Source organism: Hyperolius riggenbachi, chromosome 6, assembly GCF_040937935.1.
Source record: "Hyperolius riggenbachi isolate aHypRig1 chromosome 6, aHypRig1.pri, whole genome shotgun sequence".
NCBI classification, from domain to species: Eukaryota; Metazoa; Chordata; class Amphibia; order Anura; family Hyperoliidae; genus Hyperolius; species Hyperolius riggenbachi.
The window spans coordinates 334,256,046-334,271,244 of record NC_090651.1 but is presented as its reverse complement, the minus strand read 5'-3'; the positions used below and the strand labels follow the sequence as shown (position 1 = coordinate 334,271,244).

The window sequence follows — 15,199 nt, the reverse complement described above, 5'->3', positions numbered from 1 at the left end:
GGTTGTACCTATGTTCCCCTTGTGGTCTTATTGTGCTTTATAAAGCGCTGCGGAATATGTTGGCGCTATATAAATAATAATAATAACACAGCAAGTGAGCACTTCACTCCCTTGGACGAAATGGCTGTAAGGTTTCTCCGCCCCTGGCACGGACTAAGTAGATGCCATCCTTACACACCGCCAATCCACATCTAAGGCATGCAAGTATAGTGCACATAGCTCCCAACTGTCCCTCTTTCGGAGGGACAGTCCCTCTTTGGGAGCCCTGTCCCTCTGTCCCTCTTTCCTCCTCATTTGTCCCTCTTTCAGGACTTTGTCCCTCTTTCTATGTAAATATATATTTTTCTCTACTAAAAAAATGCGTTTGATTGACTCTAACCTTTATTCCCATCCTTTAAATTGATATATTACTAATTTTAAAATGTTAACATGAAGGAAAATGAACCAGGATAGAAAGGACCAGTGTGGTTTGATTATAAAACAAAATATTTTTCTATTAAAATATTTATGGTATGCGTGACTAGGGGTGTGATGGGGGCGTGATCAGGGGTGTGGCAGGGGTGTGGCTTAAATGTCCCTCTTTCTCATCTCAAAAAGTTGGGAGGTATGAGTGGAGGCTTGCACCGCACAGCACCACTCCATGTCAGCATGCTTTGCGATATACCTGAATGTGTTCACAGTATATGGAATAGGGTCTTTTGAAGAATCACAAGTAAAGAGGTGTCTTTTTATCCATCTTGTGCCTGCCTTGTCTTTGGTACTACAGCAAACAGAATGTGCGCTCACTGCTCCAGCGTGTGAGACATGGATCCAAAACCAGCTCTCCAGGACGTGCTCACAGCTACAAAGAGATCCAGGTGGACAGTGAAGCATACATGAACAACATTCCCCAAGCACAGTCCAAATGCAAGTCATTTATTAAAAAGTCCTATGCAATTCCCTGTCATGCATACGCATTAATACTGGATTGGTGCGTGGTGCAGAGATGTGGGTGCTCAGGCACAAAGGATCAGCAGAGTAGCTCCGGATGTCTCCCCAGACCCACCACGGCAGAGTAGCGCAGCAGGCAGCATTACTCTCCAATCTCCAGCGTCCACTCTCCAAGTCCGGAAACATCTTCTCTTCCAGGCTTCTCCCCCTAGCATCTGAGAATTATAGGATTTCTAGTGTCTGATTCATTCTCTGACACTAGAGGGAGAGGCCTGCAAGAAAAGATGTCTACAGACTCCGGGGACCAAGCGGCCGGAACAGCTGAGTACTGCAGCCTGCTGTACAACTCTGCAGGAAAGGGGGGGGGGACATCCAGGGCACCCCAAAATAGATCAATGGCACATGCTATCACTGGCATAGTTAAGGAGCTGTGGGCCCCGATGCAAGTTTTACATTAGGGCCCCCCAAGCACTCTATACATAACAGTTGATACGGCGCACCAAAACCTGCCAATGGCAACTACAGTGTCAGAGGTGCAAGAAGGGGATGGGGAACAGTTTGCTAATGATTACCACTATAAAAAGTATCTATAGAAGTGATTGTTATGAGCACAGGACCATTAGAAGGCAAATACTGCAGTTGAGGGAGGGCCCCTTGGGGCCCCTCTGGCCCAAGGGCCGCGATGCGGTTGCAACCTCTGCACCCCCTATTGCTACATCCCTGCATGCTATACAGACAGATCTATTGCACTATCGATTTGCTTGGTGCTGTTAGTAAACTTCCTAGCCTGCTTACCGATTGCGATTTTGCATTGCAGTATTCTGCAATTTTTTGGTAAATACATTTTGTGATTCTCATTTGAGTGAATGAGAATCACAACACAATCACTAGGAAAATGCTACATGCAGCACGTTTGCGATCGTCGGAAATCACAAGCATGCCGTAATCACAGCAGTGTGCTGCTCAGCTTCTATCCGGCGGGATTTCTGCGCCTCAGAATTTGTGATATTAAGCACAGTCTCGCTCGGTTTTTCCTGTGGTGGTTCCACATGGAATGGGGGCCGCGCCTCTCCGGACTCCACAGCTTTCCAGTCTATGGGGATGAAGAGTGGCTCTTCCCTCAGGTTATTCACCAGATCTTTACACTCGTCCTGGTCTTTGCACAGGAGCTTCTCTAGGAAGTCTTTCAGCGTGGGGTCCATCTGCCCTGGGTAATCTGGTGAATTGTAACAAATGGAGTATTGAATTTCAACTTCATCATCATAATAATCTTCGATGAATGGGTGTTTGTTGCATGCCATCTCAAAAAGCATGACTCCCATAGAGAAGTAATCTACGGTGTGGCCGTAGTCCATCTCTAGGAACACCTCCGGGGCCATATAGAACAAGGTCCTGCAACATCCTTCAATCGTGTCGTCCTCAAACACATTTTGTGCTGCCAGGCCGAAGTCAGCGATCTTAATATTCCCGACTCCGTCCAGAAGGATGTTTTCCGGCTTGATGTCTCGGTGGATTATACCCTTGGAGTGGATGTACTCCATGCCGATGACCATCTGTGCAGCAAATAGTCTGATGGAAGAGAAATAAAATAATTATTAGCACCACATGTTCAATACACAAATAAAGCAGAAAGATGTATCCATGTGGCTAGGTGCACACATAGCAAAAACGCTAGCCTTGCGCAAACCGCTGCGTTTTATGCACCAATGTTACTCCATGGGCCGCATAAAACATTGCATGGGTGTGCGTTTGCACTTTAGCGTTTTTAAAATCGCTAGTTTTGTTGCATATTATGCATGAACGCATCAAAAACGCACATAATGAAAGTGAATGGAAACGCAATGTATTACGTTTTGTATGCGTTTTTGATGCTTTTTTTTATGTTTTTTTTTTTTTAAATAAAGATATCTGATGTATTTCCGCTTCCTGTTGTCTTCTTAGTAATTTGCATCCTGTAAATGGAAATATTAAAATGCATAAAAAATGCATACAAATCTCATATGCGTTTTGTACATGCAAGCCGCAAACGCATTAAAACGCACAAAAAATGCACACAACTTAAAATGAAAACATGACATAAAATGCAGCCTTTTCATGTTATGCTATGTGTGCACCCAGCCTGACTCATTCTAAAAAGATCTAATACAAATTTCAGTGTGTGTAAAATGACTTCCCCACAGTGACGTGATGTAAATAAAGCATTTTACCACAACCTTTTCTAATAAGGGTAATTTACCCCCCACACACACACACACACACACATACACACACTAGTATGCAGAGCAGTGCAGGAAGATGTGTATGCTGCCAGCTTGCAGCGCCATGTTGCTCTGATATCCTCTCCACAGTGGGTGGGCTCTGTGCTGCACACCCCCACATGGCTACTGGCTCCTCTAACATGTCATGTGACAGGTATGCAGCATACTGCACAGCTGATGTGAGGAGGGGAGCTTAATGGCACAAGAACAGGTAACATACTCTGCTCCCTGCACTGCTCTGCATATTGGGGATAGGGAGGTGGGCCCCCATGGTCTACAGGGGCTTTTATTAACCCCCCAGAGGGGCAGTTGTTAGCTTTATAAAATAGCGGAGTAATCTTACCTCAGAGTTGTGATGTCAAAGGGCTTGTCAGCAGTTTCTAGCAGTTGCATCAGTTCTCCCCCGCTCAGGTACTCCATGGCAATGTAGAGGTAATCCTGTAAAAAAATGGCAGAACAGAAGACAGGTTAAGCATATTATACGGCTATTTTTTCTTTCTGAGGGGTTATAACAAAGGCAGCACCAGCACATAAAGGAATGGAGCAGAGGTGATTTCCTTAAAATTTTTCGAAAAACAGCTTAATAGTTGTAATTTTACATTGAGTTCAACAATTCATACAAACATTGACAACGTTGTCTGTCAGCAAATCTTGATGGAGACTTCTCCCTCTAGTGGTGAGATGCAGCACTGCACCGAATAATATGTCTGAGCAGGTGTCACATGTGCAATTATTATCAGAATCAGATTTATTTCGCCCAGTACAACATGAGTTGTACCCGGAATTGGTCTTGGCACAACAGGGTCGGTGGTGGTACAGTAGCAATAGTACACAGATGCACACTAAAACATACAGCATACAGATAACGTACAGTGATGCAACAGTGGTACAATGCATATACAAGCAAGCGAAGCAAAGAGTAGTGATGCAAAAGTGGTACAATGCATATACGAGCAAGCAAAGCAATAGTGAGAGAGAAAGAGAGAGAGTAGAAGAAAGGGAGAAAAGAAGATAGAAAAATTGAAAAAGATAGCAAAAGTAAGAGTTTGACCCCTTGGGATTGCGGTTGTGGTCAGTTTGTGTTCTTTTTGGCTGGCTTGCAGCTGTGGTGGATCCGCGACTGCCGGTCCAGCGACAACTTAGTAGTAGGACAGTGTGTCAGCGTGAGATGCAGGTGGAGCAGGGCCTAGCAACCAAGGGGCCAGGAGGGTCCCAGTAAGTTCAGCGGTGGAGGGCCTGGATTCCAGGGGGCAGAGATGGTGGTCTGGCTCCCTGAGGGATCTCGAACTCGCCAGGGCAGCAGTGATGTTTTTGGCAGCAGTGATGTATTGGCAGCAGTGAGGGCTGAAGGCATCTGAGAGCCTCATGGCAAAAGCATTACACATGCAGTAATCATCCTAATGTGGCTGCAGCCTGGACAGGGGGGAGTGGTGGCCTGCGTGTGCTCAGGTGGAGTCTTACCTACACGGCAGCAGTGGCAACGGAGTTCCGATGCGGAGATCCGGGCACGTGGGTGGCCAGATTGAGGCAGTGAGGTTCCTGGGCCACCACGTGGGTGGCGGCCGCTCAGCTGGTTCAGTGATGTTCCCCAAGCGAGTCTCCGACATCCCCAGTTTGCGTCCTGGCAGGCATGTGGTGCGACCGCATGGTTGCAATGAGCGGTGTTTGCTCTGGCGTCCCGTGCTTGCGCTGGGTGCCTGGTGTAGCGGATGGTCGACTCTGTCCTTGATGCTGGAGCTGAGGAGGTGCTGCTGCGGGCTTTTCGTTGGTCCCTCTGCGTGTACCTCTGCGTTGATCTTGCTCAGCTGATCCGGTTCTGCAGCTGACTCTAAGACCATCCCGTAGCCAGGGTTCAGCTGATTCAGCTCCTGCAGCGCTGATTCACAGTGCGCCCTGGATGTCCAGGAAGCCCAGCACTGCATCCCTGGATCCCCAGAGGCAGGGGGAACCATCCCGTGAAAAGGAGATGGTGCTGTTGGGGGGGAAAGGGGATAAAAGAGTAGAAAGGCCGGAGCCCTGTGTGCCAGGCAACCCTCTTACGGCGCCATCTTATAAAAAATTATAACCAAGTCCAGATTTCTGTAAAGCAAATTTATACGAGGAGATGCAAACCATGCGGGATTGTGAGGTGTAAGACCGTAGCCAAAGTCCAAGAAATTTCAAAAGGTCCGCACACTCAGTCAGCACAAATAAAGCTGTTTATTAACCATCAGGTTCCAAATGAACTGACAGGAGGTTTTCGGTAGTGTTGGGCGAACAGTGTTCGCCACTGTTCGGGTTCTGCAGAACATCACCCTGTTCGGGTGATGTTCGAGTTCGGCCGAACACCTGACGGTGCTCGGCCAAACCGTTCGGCCATATGGCCGAACTAAGAGCGCATGGCCGAACGTTCCCCGAACGTTCGGCTAGCGCTGTGATTGGCCGAACGGGTCACGTGGTTCGGACCCGAACGCGCTCTGATTGGCCGAACTGTCACGTGGTTCGGGTAAATAAATACCCGAACCACGTCATATCTCCGCCATTTGTCTGTGGGTTTAGCTTTGGGTAGGCAGGCAGGGTAGTTCGCGCTCCAGCCACGCTAGCCAGGGTCCCCCCCAGTCATTGTGTGTCGCTGCTGGGAATAGTAGTACACCGCTCGCTCAGCATTCTGTTTACTGCCACTCTGTGTACCTCGCTCAGCCACACTATATAGCATTCTGTTTACTGCCACTCTGTGTCTGCTGGGAATAGTAGTACACCGCTTGCACAGCCACACTATATAGCATTCTGTTTACTGCCACTCTGTGTACCTCGCTCAGCCACACTATATAGCATTCTGTTTACTGCCACTCTGTGTCTGCTGGGAATAGTGGTACACCGCTCGCTCAGCCACACTATATAGCATTCTGTTCACTGTTCTGTGTCTGCTTGGAATAGTGGTACACCGCTCGTTCAGCCACACTATATAGCATTCTGTGTACTGTTCTGTGTCTGCTGGGAACAGTAGTACACCGCTCGTTCAGCCACACTATATAGCATTCTGTGTACTGTTCTGTGTCTGCTGGGAACAGTAGTACACCGCTCGCTCAGCCACACTATATAGCATTCTGTTCACTGTTCTGTGTCTGCTGGGAATAGTGGTACACCGCTCGCTCAGCCACACTATATAGCATTCTGTTCACTGTTCTGTGTCTGCTGGGAATAGTGGTACACCGCTCGCTCAGCCACACTATATAGCATTCTGTTTACTGTTCTGTGTCTGCTGGGAATAGTGGTACACCGCTCGCTCATCCACACTATATAGCATTCTGTTCACTGTTCTGTGTCTGCTGGGAATAGTGGTACACCGCTCGCTCAGCCACACTATATAGCATTCTGTTCACTGTTCTGTGTCTGCTGGGAATAGTGGTACACCGCTCGCTCAGCCACACTATATAGCATTCTGTTTACTGCCACTCTGTGTACCTCGCTCAGCCACACTATATAGCATTCTGTTTACTGCCACTCTGTGTCTGCTGGGAATAGTGGTACACCGCTCGCTCAGCCACACTATATAGCATTCTGTTCACTGTTCTGTGTCTGCTTGGAATAGTGGTACACCGCTCGCTCAGCCACACTATATAGCATTCTGTTTACTGTTCTGTGTCTGCTGGGAATAGTGGTACACCGCTCGCTCAGCCACACTATATAGCATTCTGTTCACTGTTCTGTGTCTGCTGGGAATAGTGGTACACCGCTCGCTCAGCCACACTATATAGCATTCTGTTTACTGTTCTGTGTCTGCTGGGAACAGTAGTACACCGCTCGCTCAGCCAGAGTATATAGCATTGTGTTTACTGCCACTCTGTGTACACCGCTCAGCCAGACTATATACCATTGTTTACTGACACTCTGTGTACACCACTCAGCCACACTATATACCATTGTTTACTGACACTCTGTGTACACCGCTCAGCCAGACTATATACCATTGTTTACTGCCACTCTGATTCTGCTGGGAACAGTAGTACACCGCTCGCTCAGCCAGACTATATACCATTGTTTACTGACACTCTGTGTACACCGCTCAGCCAGACTATATACCATTGTTTACTGACACTCTGTGTACACCACTCAGCCACACTATATACCATTGTTTACTGACACTCTGTGTACACCGCTCAGCCAGACTATATACCATTGTTTACTGCCACTCTGATTCTGCTGGGAACAGTAGTACACCGCTCGCTCAGCCAGACTATATACCATTGTTTACTGACACTATATAGCAGACTATATAGCATTGTGTGTACACCGCTCAGCCAGACTATATACCATTGTTTACTGACACTCTGTGTACACCGCTCAGCCAGACTATATACCATTGTTTACTGCCACTCTGATTCTGCTGGGAACAGTAGTACACCGCTCGCTCAGCCAGACTATATACCATTGTTTACTGACACTCTGTGTACACCGCTCAGCCAGACTATATACCATTGTTTACTGACACTATATAGCAGACTATATAGCATTGTGTGTACACCGCTCAGCCAGACTATATACCATTGTTTACTGACACTCTGTGTACACCGCTCAGCCAGACTATATACCATTGTTTACTGCCACTCTGATTCTGCTGGGAACAGTAGTACACCGCTCGCTCAGCCAGACTATATACCATTGTTTACTGACACTCTATGTACACCGCTCAGCCAGACTATATACCATTGTTTACTGCCACTCTGATTCTGCTGGGAACAGTAGTACACCGCTCGCTCAGCCAGACTATATAGCATTGTGTTTACTGCCACTCTGTGTACACCGCTCAGCCACACTATATAGCATTGCGTACTCTGCCAGTCAGTGTGTATATTGCTGGGATCAGTAATACTCCACTCACCGTCAACCACTATATGAGCTCAACATGAGTTCCCCAGAGACCTCCGCTGTGAGCAGCACTCCCAACAACAGCAACAGCCAACGCCCCACGCAAGCTATAACATCCACCCCAGCAGCCAGTGGTCAGCAGCAGCCCTCCCCGGAGGAGAACGTTGTGTCCATCAGTCCGTCGCCAGAGCGATTAATGAGGGCTGCCATTGAGGAGATGATGGGGCCTGATGTGGAGGAGGAGGTCTGGCTCAGGCCAGCATCCCAAGTTAATGTTGAGGACGATGAGGGGTCTGTGTCTGGGGATGTTGGGGTGGCAGAGGTGGTGGGTGGGTCAGACTCAGGAGAAGAGTTGTATGATGAGGATGATGATCGGGACCATCTGTATGTGCCTCAGAGTCCGACCCCGGAAAACATGTTGTATCGTGTGTTTAGGTACTAAAATCTGCGTTCCCTCCCAGTAGTGTTGGGCGAACAGTGTTTGCCACTGTTCGGGTTCTGCAGAACATCACCCTGTTCGGGGTGACTATATAGCAGACTATATAGCATTGTGTTTAATGCCACTCTGTGTACACGGCTCAGCCACACTATATAGCATTGTGTTTACTTCCACTCTGTGTCTGCTGGGAACAGTAGTACACCGCTCACCCGCCACTGTATAGCATTGTGCTCTGTGTCACTGCTGACAATAGTGGTACACCGCTCACCCACCACTGTATAGCATTTCTGTACTGCCACTGTACTGCTGCCAGTCAGCGTGTACTTTAAGGATAAGTGAAATGAGGAAGAAATCCGGTGAAAGAGGGAGGGGCAAGGGAAGAGGTGTTTCCCCTGACGGTTCACGTACAGGCCACAGGGGAGCACCCAAGAAAACCCACTCAATACTGCCCATGTTGTCCAGGACAACAACCCTCACAGATCCAAAAGAACAGGACCAGATAATTACTTGGATGACCTCTCAAGCGTCCAGCAGTGGGTTAAGCAGCACCAGCACATCACGCACGAGGTCCGAGTCCTCAGCCAGTTAAAGTCTGGGCTTTCTTTGAAGACTGCACTGAGGATGTTACCATGGCGATTTGCAAGGTGTGCAAGACCCGCCTGAGCAGGGGGAAAAGTATTAACAACCTCTCCACCACCAGCATGAGCCGCCACATTCTATCCAAACATCCCACTCTGTGGGCAAACGCGGCAGGACAGGGTACCACCAGCAACACTGCCTCCCTTGGGTTCACCAGACTCACCACCAGACCCGCCTCAGCAGCAGCAGTAGCCCAGCCATTGCGTGGTTCACAACATTCACAAACATCAGACGATGCTGACACTGTCACTTTCCGGACTAGTGCTCTTGAGGTCTCCCAGTGTTCATCAAACACAACAACCAACAGCCCTTCGGTGTGCAGCGCTACGGTTGAGTTGTCTGTTTCTGAGATGTTTGAGCACAAGAGGAAATTGCCAGCAAATGACCCCCGGGCCGTGGCAGTAACAGCCAGCCAGCATAGCCAAGCTTCTGGCCTGCGAAATGCTGCCATATCGAGTGGTGGAGACAAACAGCTTCAAGGGCATGATGTCAGTGGCCATCCCACGTTACGTGGTTCCCAGCCGCTACCACTTTGCGCGCTCTGCAGTGCCTGAGTTGCATGAGCACGTGGTCAGCTAAATAACCCGAAGCTTGAAGAATGCCGTTGCCTGCAAGGTTCACCTCACCACTGACACCTGGACGAGTGCGTTCGGCCAGGGTCGATACATCTCCCTTACCGCGCACTGGGTGAACCTTGTGGAGCCTGGCAGCGATTCCTCACCTGCTACGGCGCGGGTGTTGCCCACGCCGCAAACAGCTGGATAACAACAGCAGCACCTACCTCTCTGACTCCTTCTCCTCCAACGCATCTCAAAGCTGTACCTCATCCGGAAATGCTAACCCAGCACCAGCAGCAGTAGGATCGTGGAAGCAGTGCAGCACAGCTGTTGGCATGCGTCAGCAAGCGTTGCTGAAGCTGATCTGCCTTGGGGATAAGCAGCACACAGGGGAGGAAATTTGGAGGGGAATAAAGGAACAGACGGATTTGTGGCTGGCACCGCTGGACCTGAAACCGGGCATGAAGCTAGACACCTGGCACGAACTGGCAATGTACGCAATAGAGGTGCTGGCTTGCCCGGCAGCCAGCGTTATGTCGGAACGCTGTTTCAGTGCTGCCGGAGGCATCATCACAGATCGGCGTATCCGCCTCTCCACAGAAAATGCAGACCGTCTGACTCAAATTAAAATGAATCAATCCTGGATTGGAAACGACTACGCAACACTCCTGGACCCCAACCAAGTAACATGACCGATGAACATCTGGGATGGTTTAGCGTTTCCGGTCCCTGTTTATTGAACCTCTCATCTGTATTACATTTATGACTGCATGGCGGCAAAAAGCATTGCTGCTATATCCGCACGCTTTTTGTCCTCATGCAAGGCCTGGGTTGTTGTGTCTCACAAAGCGTGGCCTTCTCCTCCTGCGCCTCCTCCTGTTCCATCACGTGTGCTGCTGCTGCTGCTGGGTTACCGTTGCCGCGTGGTCCCTGTTTATTGAACCTCTTATCTTTATTACATTTATGACTACATGGCGGTACAAAGCATGCTATCCGCACGCTTTTTGTCCTCATGCAAGGCCTGGGTTGTTGTGTCTCACAAAGCGTGGCCTTCTCCTCCTGCGCCTCCTCCTGTTCCATCACGTGTGCTGCTGCTGCTGCTGCTGGGTTACCGTTGCCGCGTGGTCCCTGTTTATTGAACCTCTTATCTTTATTACATTTATGACTACATGGCGGTACAAAGCATGCTATCCGCACGCTTTTTGTCCTCATGCAAGGCCTGGGTTGTTGTGTCTCACAAAGCGTGGCCTTCTCCTCCTGCGCCTCCTCCTGTTCCATCACGTGTGCTGCTGCTGCTGCTGCTGCTGCTGGGTTACCGTTGCCGCGTGGTCCCTGTTTATTGAACCTCTTATCTTTATTACATTTATGACTACATGGCGGTACAAAGCATGCTATCCGCACGCTTTTTGTCCTCATGCAAGGCCTGGGTTGTTGTGTCTCACAAAGCGTGGCCTTCTCCTCCTGCGCCTCCTCCTGTTCCATCACGTGTGCTGCTGCTGCTGCTGGGTTACCGTTGCCGCGTGGTCACTGTTTATTGAACCTCTTATCTTTATTACATTTATGACTACATGGCGGTACAAAGCATGCTATCCGCACGCTTTTTGTCCTCATGCAAGGCCTGGGTTGTTGTGTCTCACAAAGCGTGGCCTTCTCCTCCTGCGCCTCCTCCTGTTCCATCACGTGTGCTGCTGCTGCTGCTGCTGCTGGGTTAGCGTTGCCGCGTGGTCCCTGTTTATTGAACCTCTTATCTTTATTACATTTATGACTACATGGCGGTACAAAGCATGCTATCCGCACGCTTTTTGTCCTCATGCAAGGCCTGGGTTGTTGTGTCTCACAAAGCGTGGCCTTCTCCTCCTGCGCCTCCTCCTGTTCCATCACGTGTGCTGCTGCTGGGTTAGCGTTGCCGCGTGGTCCCTGTTTATTGAACCACTTATCTTTATTACATTTATGACTGCATGGTGGTACAAAGCATGCTATCCGCACGCTTCTTGTCCTCATGCAAGGCCTGGGTTGTTGTGTCTCAAAGCGTGGCCTTCTCCTCCTGCGCCACCCTCCTCCTGTTCCATCACGTGTGCTGCTGCTGGGTTAGCATTACCGGTCCCTTTTCCTGGAACCTCTTATATGTATTACATTTATGACTGCATGCCGACAAAAAGCATGTTACCTGTGCAAAGAAAACAGACATTTCCCGCATTTAAAAGACAGTTTTCCCTTTGAAACTTTAAAATCGATTTTCTCAAAAACTATAAGCTCTTTTTGCTAAATTTTTTTTTCCTCTTGTACCCACTCCCAAGGTGCACATACCCTGTAAATTTGGGGTATGTAGCATATAAGGAGGCTTTACAAAGCACAAAAGTTCGGGTCCCCATTGACTTCCATTATGTTCGGAGTTCGGGTCGAACACCCGAACATCGCGGCCATGTTCGGCCTGTTCGGCCCGAACCCGAACATCTAGATGTTCGCCCAACACTAGTTTTCGGGGCCACAGCGGGTCCCCTTTATCAAGGCATGTACAGAATGGTAACCGTTTGATTGTAGTGCTGTATATTCCTTCATAAAGGGGACCTGCTGTGGCCCCGAAACATCACGTTGGTTTATTGAATGGACATTTGGCACCTAATTAATTTAATAAACAGCTTTGTTTGAGCTGACGGAGTGTGCGGAGCTTTTGGAATTCCTCAGATTTCTGTAAAGGCCACATAGGCCCGGGCCTTGGGTGGGTCCTGCCCGAGGTGGCATGGCTGGACATGGAAGAGAGTTTTCTGCATATGGTAGAGGAGGCTGCAAATAGAATAAGGAGGCTGCATGTGGGCAGCAACAAGTGGAAGAGGGAAGATGCCGTCTTAGGTGGCTGTACAAGAAAGAGAGGGGCTGCTGATCATAGAGGGGCTATAAGAAAGCTGGTCTAGCACTGGAAAAAGTATAAATCTGGACTTGGTTATACCATTGCAGCACCAGGGTAAAGGGGTCTCCTACTACACAAGGAGGGCATGTGCAAAGCTGGCACACCTCATGACAGGTATGTAAGAGCCAGCTGGGCATTTATGCTGGATAATCATCTGTTTCACAGAGTGCTGTCTTTATACATTTATCTCTATAAGCTCTTGGGGAATGGAAGGGATGCATGGGTACAGGATCTGATGAGAAAGCTGATAGTAGAACGGAATAATACTTACCTCTGACTGGAATGTACCAAATAGCTGGGTGATGAAGGGACCCTTCCTAAGGGTCTTCAAGACTTGACATTCCCTGAAGATGAGTTTGGGGTTTTTCTTTTTGACCATTTTGATGGCCAGTTGTTGGTCACTGGCTGGATGGGAAGCAAAGTAAACCTGGAAATGTCAGAGGAGAAAACTTAGTAACAGATAGATAAGATGGACTGTCACAATACAACAATGCTGCAGGCCAGGGGCTGCCTGTCTATATCTAGTTCCACTGAGACCAATAAAGATGGCTTTCTAAAGCCATATCTGGTCTGACATCCCCCTCCCCCCAGGGAAATCTGTCAAATTACTTACCTTGCCAAATGATCCCTCTCCAAGTAATTGATGGAACTTGAAGCTGTCCACAGTGAGTGGCATCCTGATGGTCTGGATTCCACTCGGGCCTTGGAAAAGAAAGAGAAATCGCATTAATATCATCTTCTACTGAGATTTCCCATAAGCCAAAGCTTATACATGATCAAAGCAAATACATGGTTGTAAAAGTAGCCTTACACTGGCAGATGTCTCGCTGAGATTAATAGGTAGTAAGAGATCTGCTTGTGCTCATCCACATCTTTCCTGCCGGGACCTTCTCACACTTATCTCTACTCCTCTATATGTCAGCCAGCATTCTCCCGCATGTGACCTCTGTGAAATAGTGAACCTTCTACCCTAGAATTTCCCCTAAAGGAGAGATTATGGAGAAATGTGATGGGCTGGTCATGTGATCACAGTGCAGGAACCTTTTGATCCGCTAATAAGGATCCTATTGATCCTGTATCACTTTTTATTATGCAAAAGAAGCAGAAGTGAGATGTGATTAATGTGACCGTGACTTGCCAATCAAAAGTCCTACAAATCTATCATATCATCAGAGCATTCACATATTGTCTATGATCTCTCCTATAGAAAAAGGAAGACATAGGATGAATTTACCATCTCTAGTATGGAACAATCATTTCACAAATACTCATTACTAAGGATGGGTGATATTGTCCCATAGTGCACTGGGGCGCGGGCTGTGTTACCCAGGGTTAACTTACCTAGGCCGCCACCTCCATTCTAAAGCTCACCATGCCGCTCTTCATCTTCCGGCACTTCCACCTTCTAAACTGGAAGTCCTTCTGTAAAGGAAGTGTCAGAGGATGGAGAGCGAGGTGAAGAACATCAGAAGGGAGGTGGCAGGATAGGTGAGTTAGCCCTTGCTTACACTGCCACACTCACTCCGGGACAGTTATTTTATTGTGTGAAATCAATTGGACCAATCATACTGCCTGATTGGGCTCATCACATTGCGCAATTTGACCAGTCACATAGCACCAGGCTTGCTATATCCGGATAGCAACTATCCGGGTATCTCCCGAATTCAGATTTGAGCAAGTCTGCATAGCACAATTAGACCAATCAGATAGAACCAATCAAATTGCAAAATTGGATCAATCAGTTTGGACCAATCAAATTGCATTATAGGGCCAGATTGGACTAATAACATTGCACAATTGGACCAATCAGATTGGACCAGGCACATTGCATTATTGGACCAATCAGATGGGACCAATCACATTACATAATCAGACCAATCAGATAGGACCACTCATTTTGCACTATTGGACCAATCAGAGTGGACCAATCAATTTTCACAACTGGATATATCAAATTGGACCAACCAAATTGCATGATTGGACCAATTACATTGCACGATTGGACTAACCACATTGCACAGTGGACCAATAAACTTTTGGGCTGCACAGGTGGCGGCAGATTTGAAATTCTCCAATTAAAATCTATGGGACAAAGTGGGGTCTTTGGTGGGCTGGCCCAGGGGCCTGGAGGGTGGAACCACTAAATAAAAGTGCAAGTAAACCTAAACCGCTAAAGGCCAAAGATGTGCAAAGTTTCACAACTATCCTTCTAAAACTGTAGGAGGAAAAGAGTGTAGAAAATAGCTACATTTTTACTGGCTGGGTTTTTAGCTCCGCCCACTTTTGGGTATCCCAAATAAATGTCAAATTTTCTGCATCAAAGTCCATGAGGCGTGTGCAAAGCACACACAGACACACAGAGGCTGGCGTGGAAGTTATTATGACATGATGAACCCCTTTTGAAAGATTTACAGTGTAGGACCTTCACCTGGCCCCTGCACTACAACCAATAAGAGCAGGCTGTGCTCAATTCAGTTGGGAAATACTTGTCTCAAGAAAATAACACTCTATACTGAGCAATGGGCCAGCGATCCAGAGGGGCAAACTGGTCAATTGTCCAGGGCCCCAGAGCAGGCAGATGAGCCTCATAGGCCTATGCCCAAAATTAAAGCAACAGCAA

General features: G+C 48.2%; 1 protein-coding gene across 1 annotated transcript in view; it reads left to right on the top strand.

Moving 5' to 3' along the window:
* LOC137522925 (cornifelin homolog B-like) overlaps positions 1–15,199 on the top strand; it is an 80,089-nt gene that overhangs the window by 418 nt on the left and 64,472 nt on the right. The window lies entirely within an intron of this gene.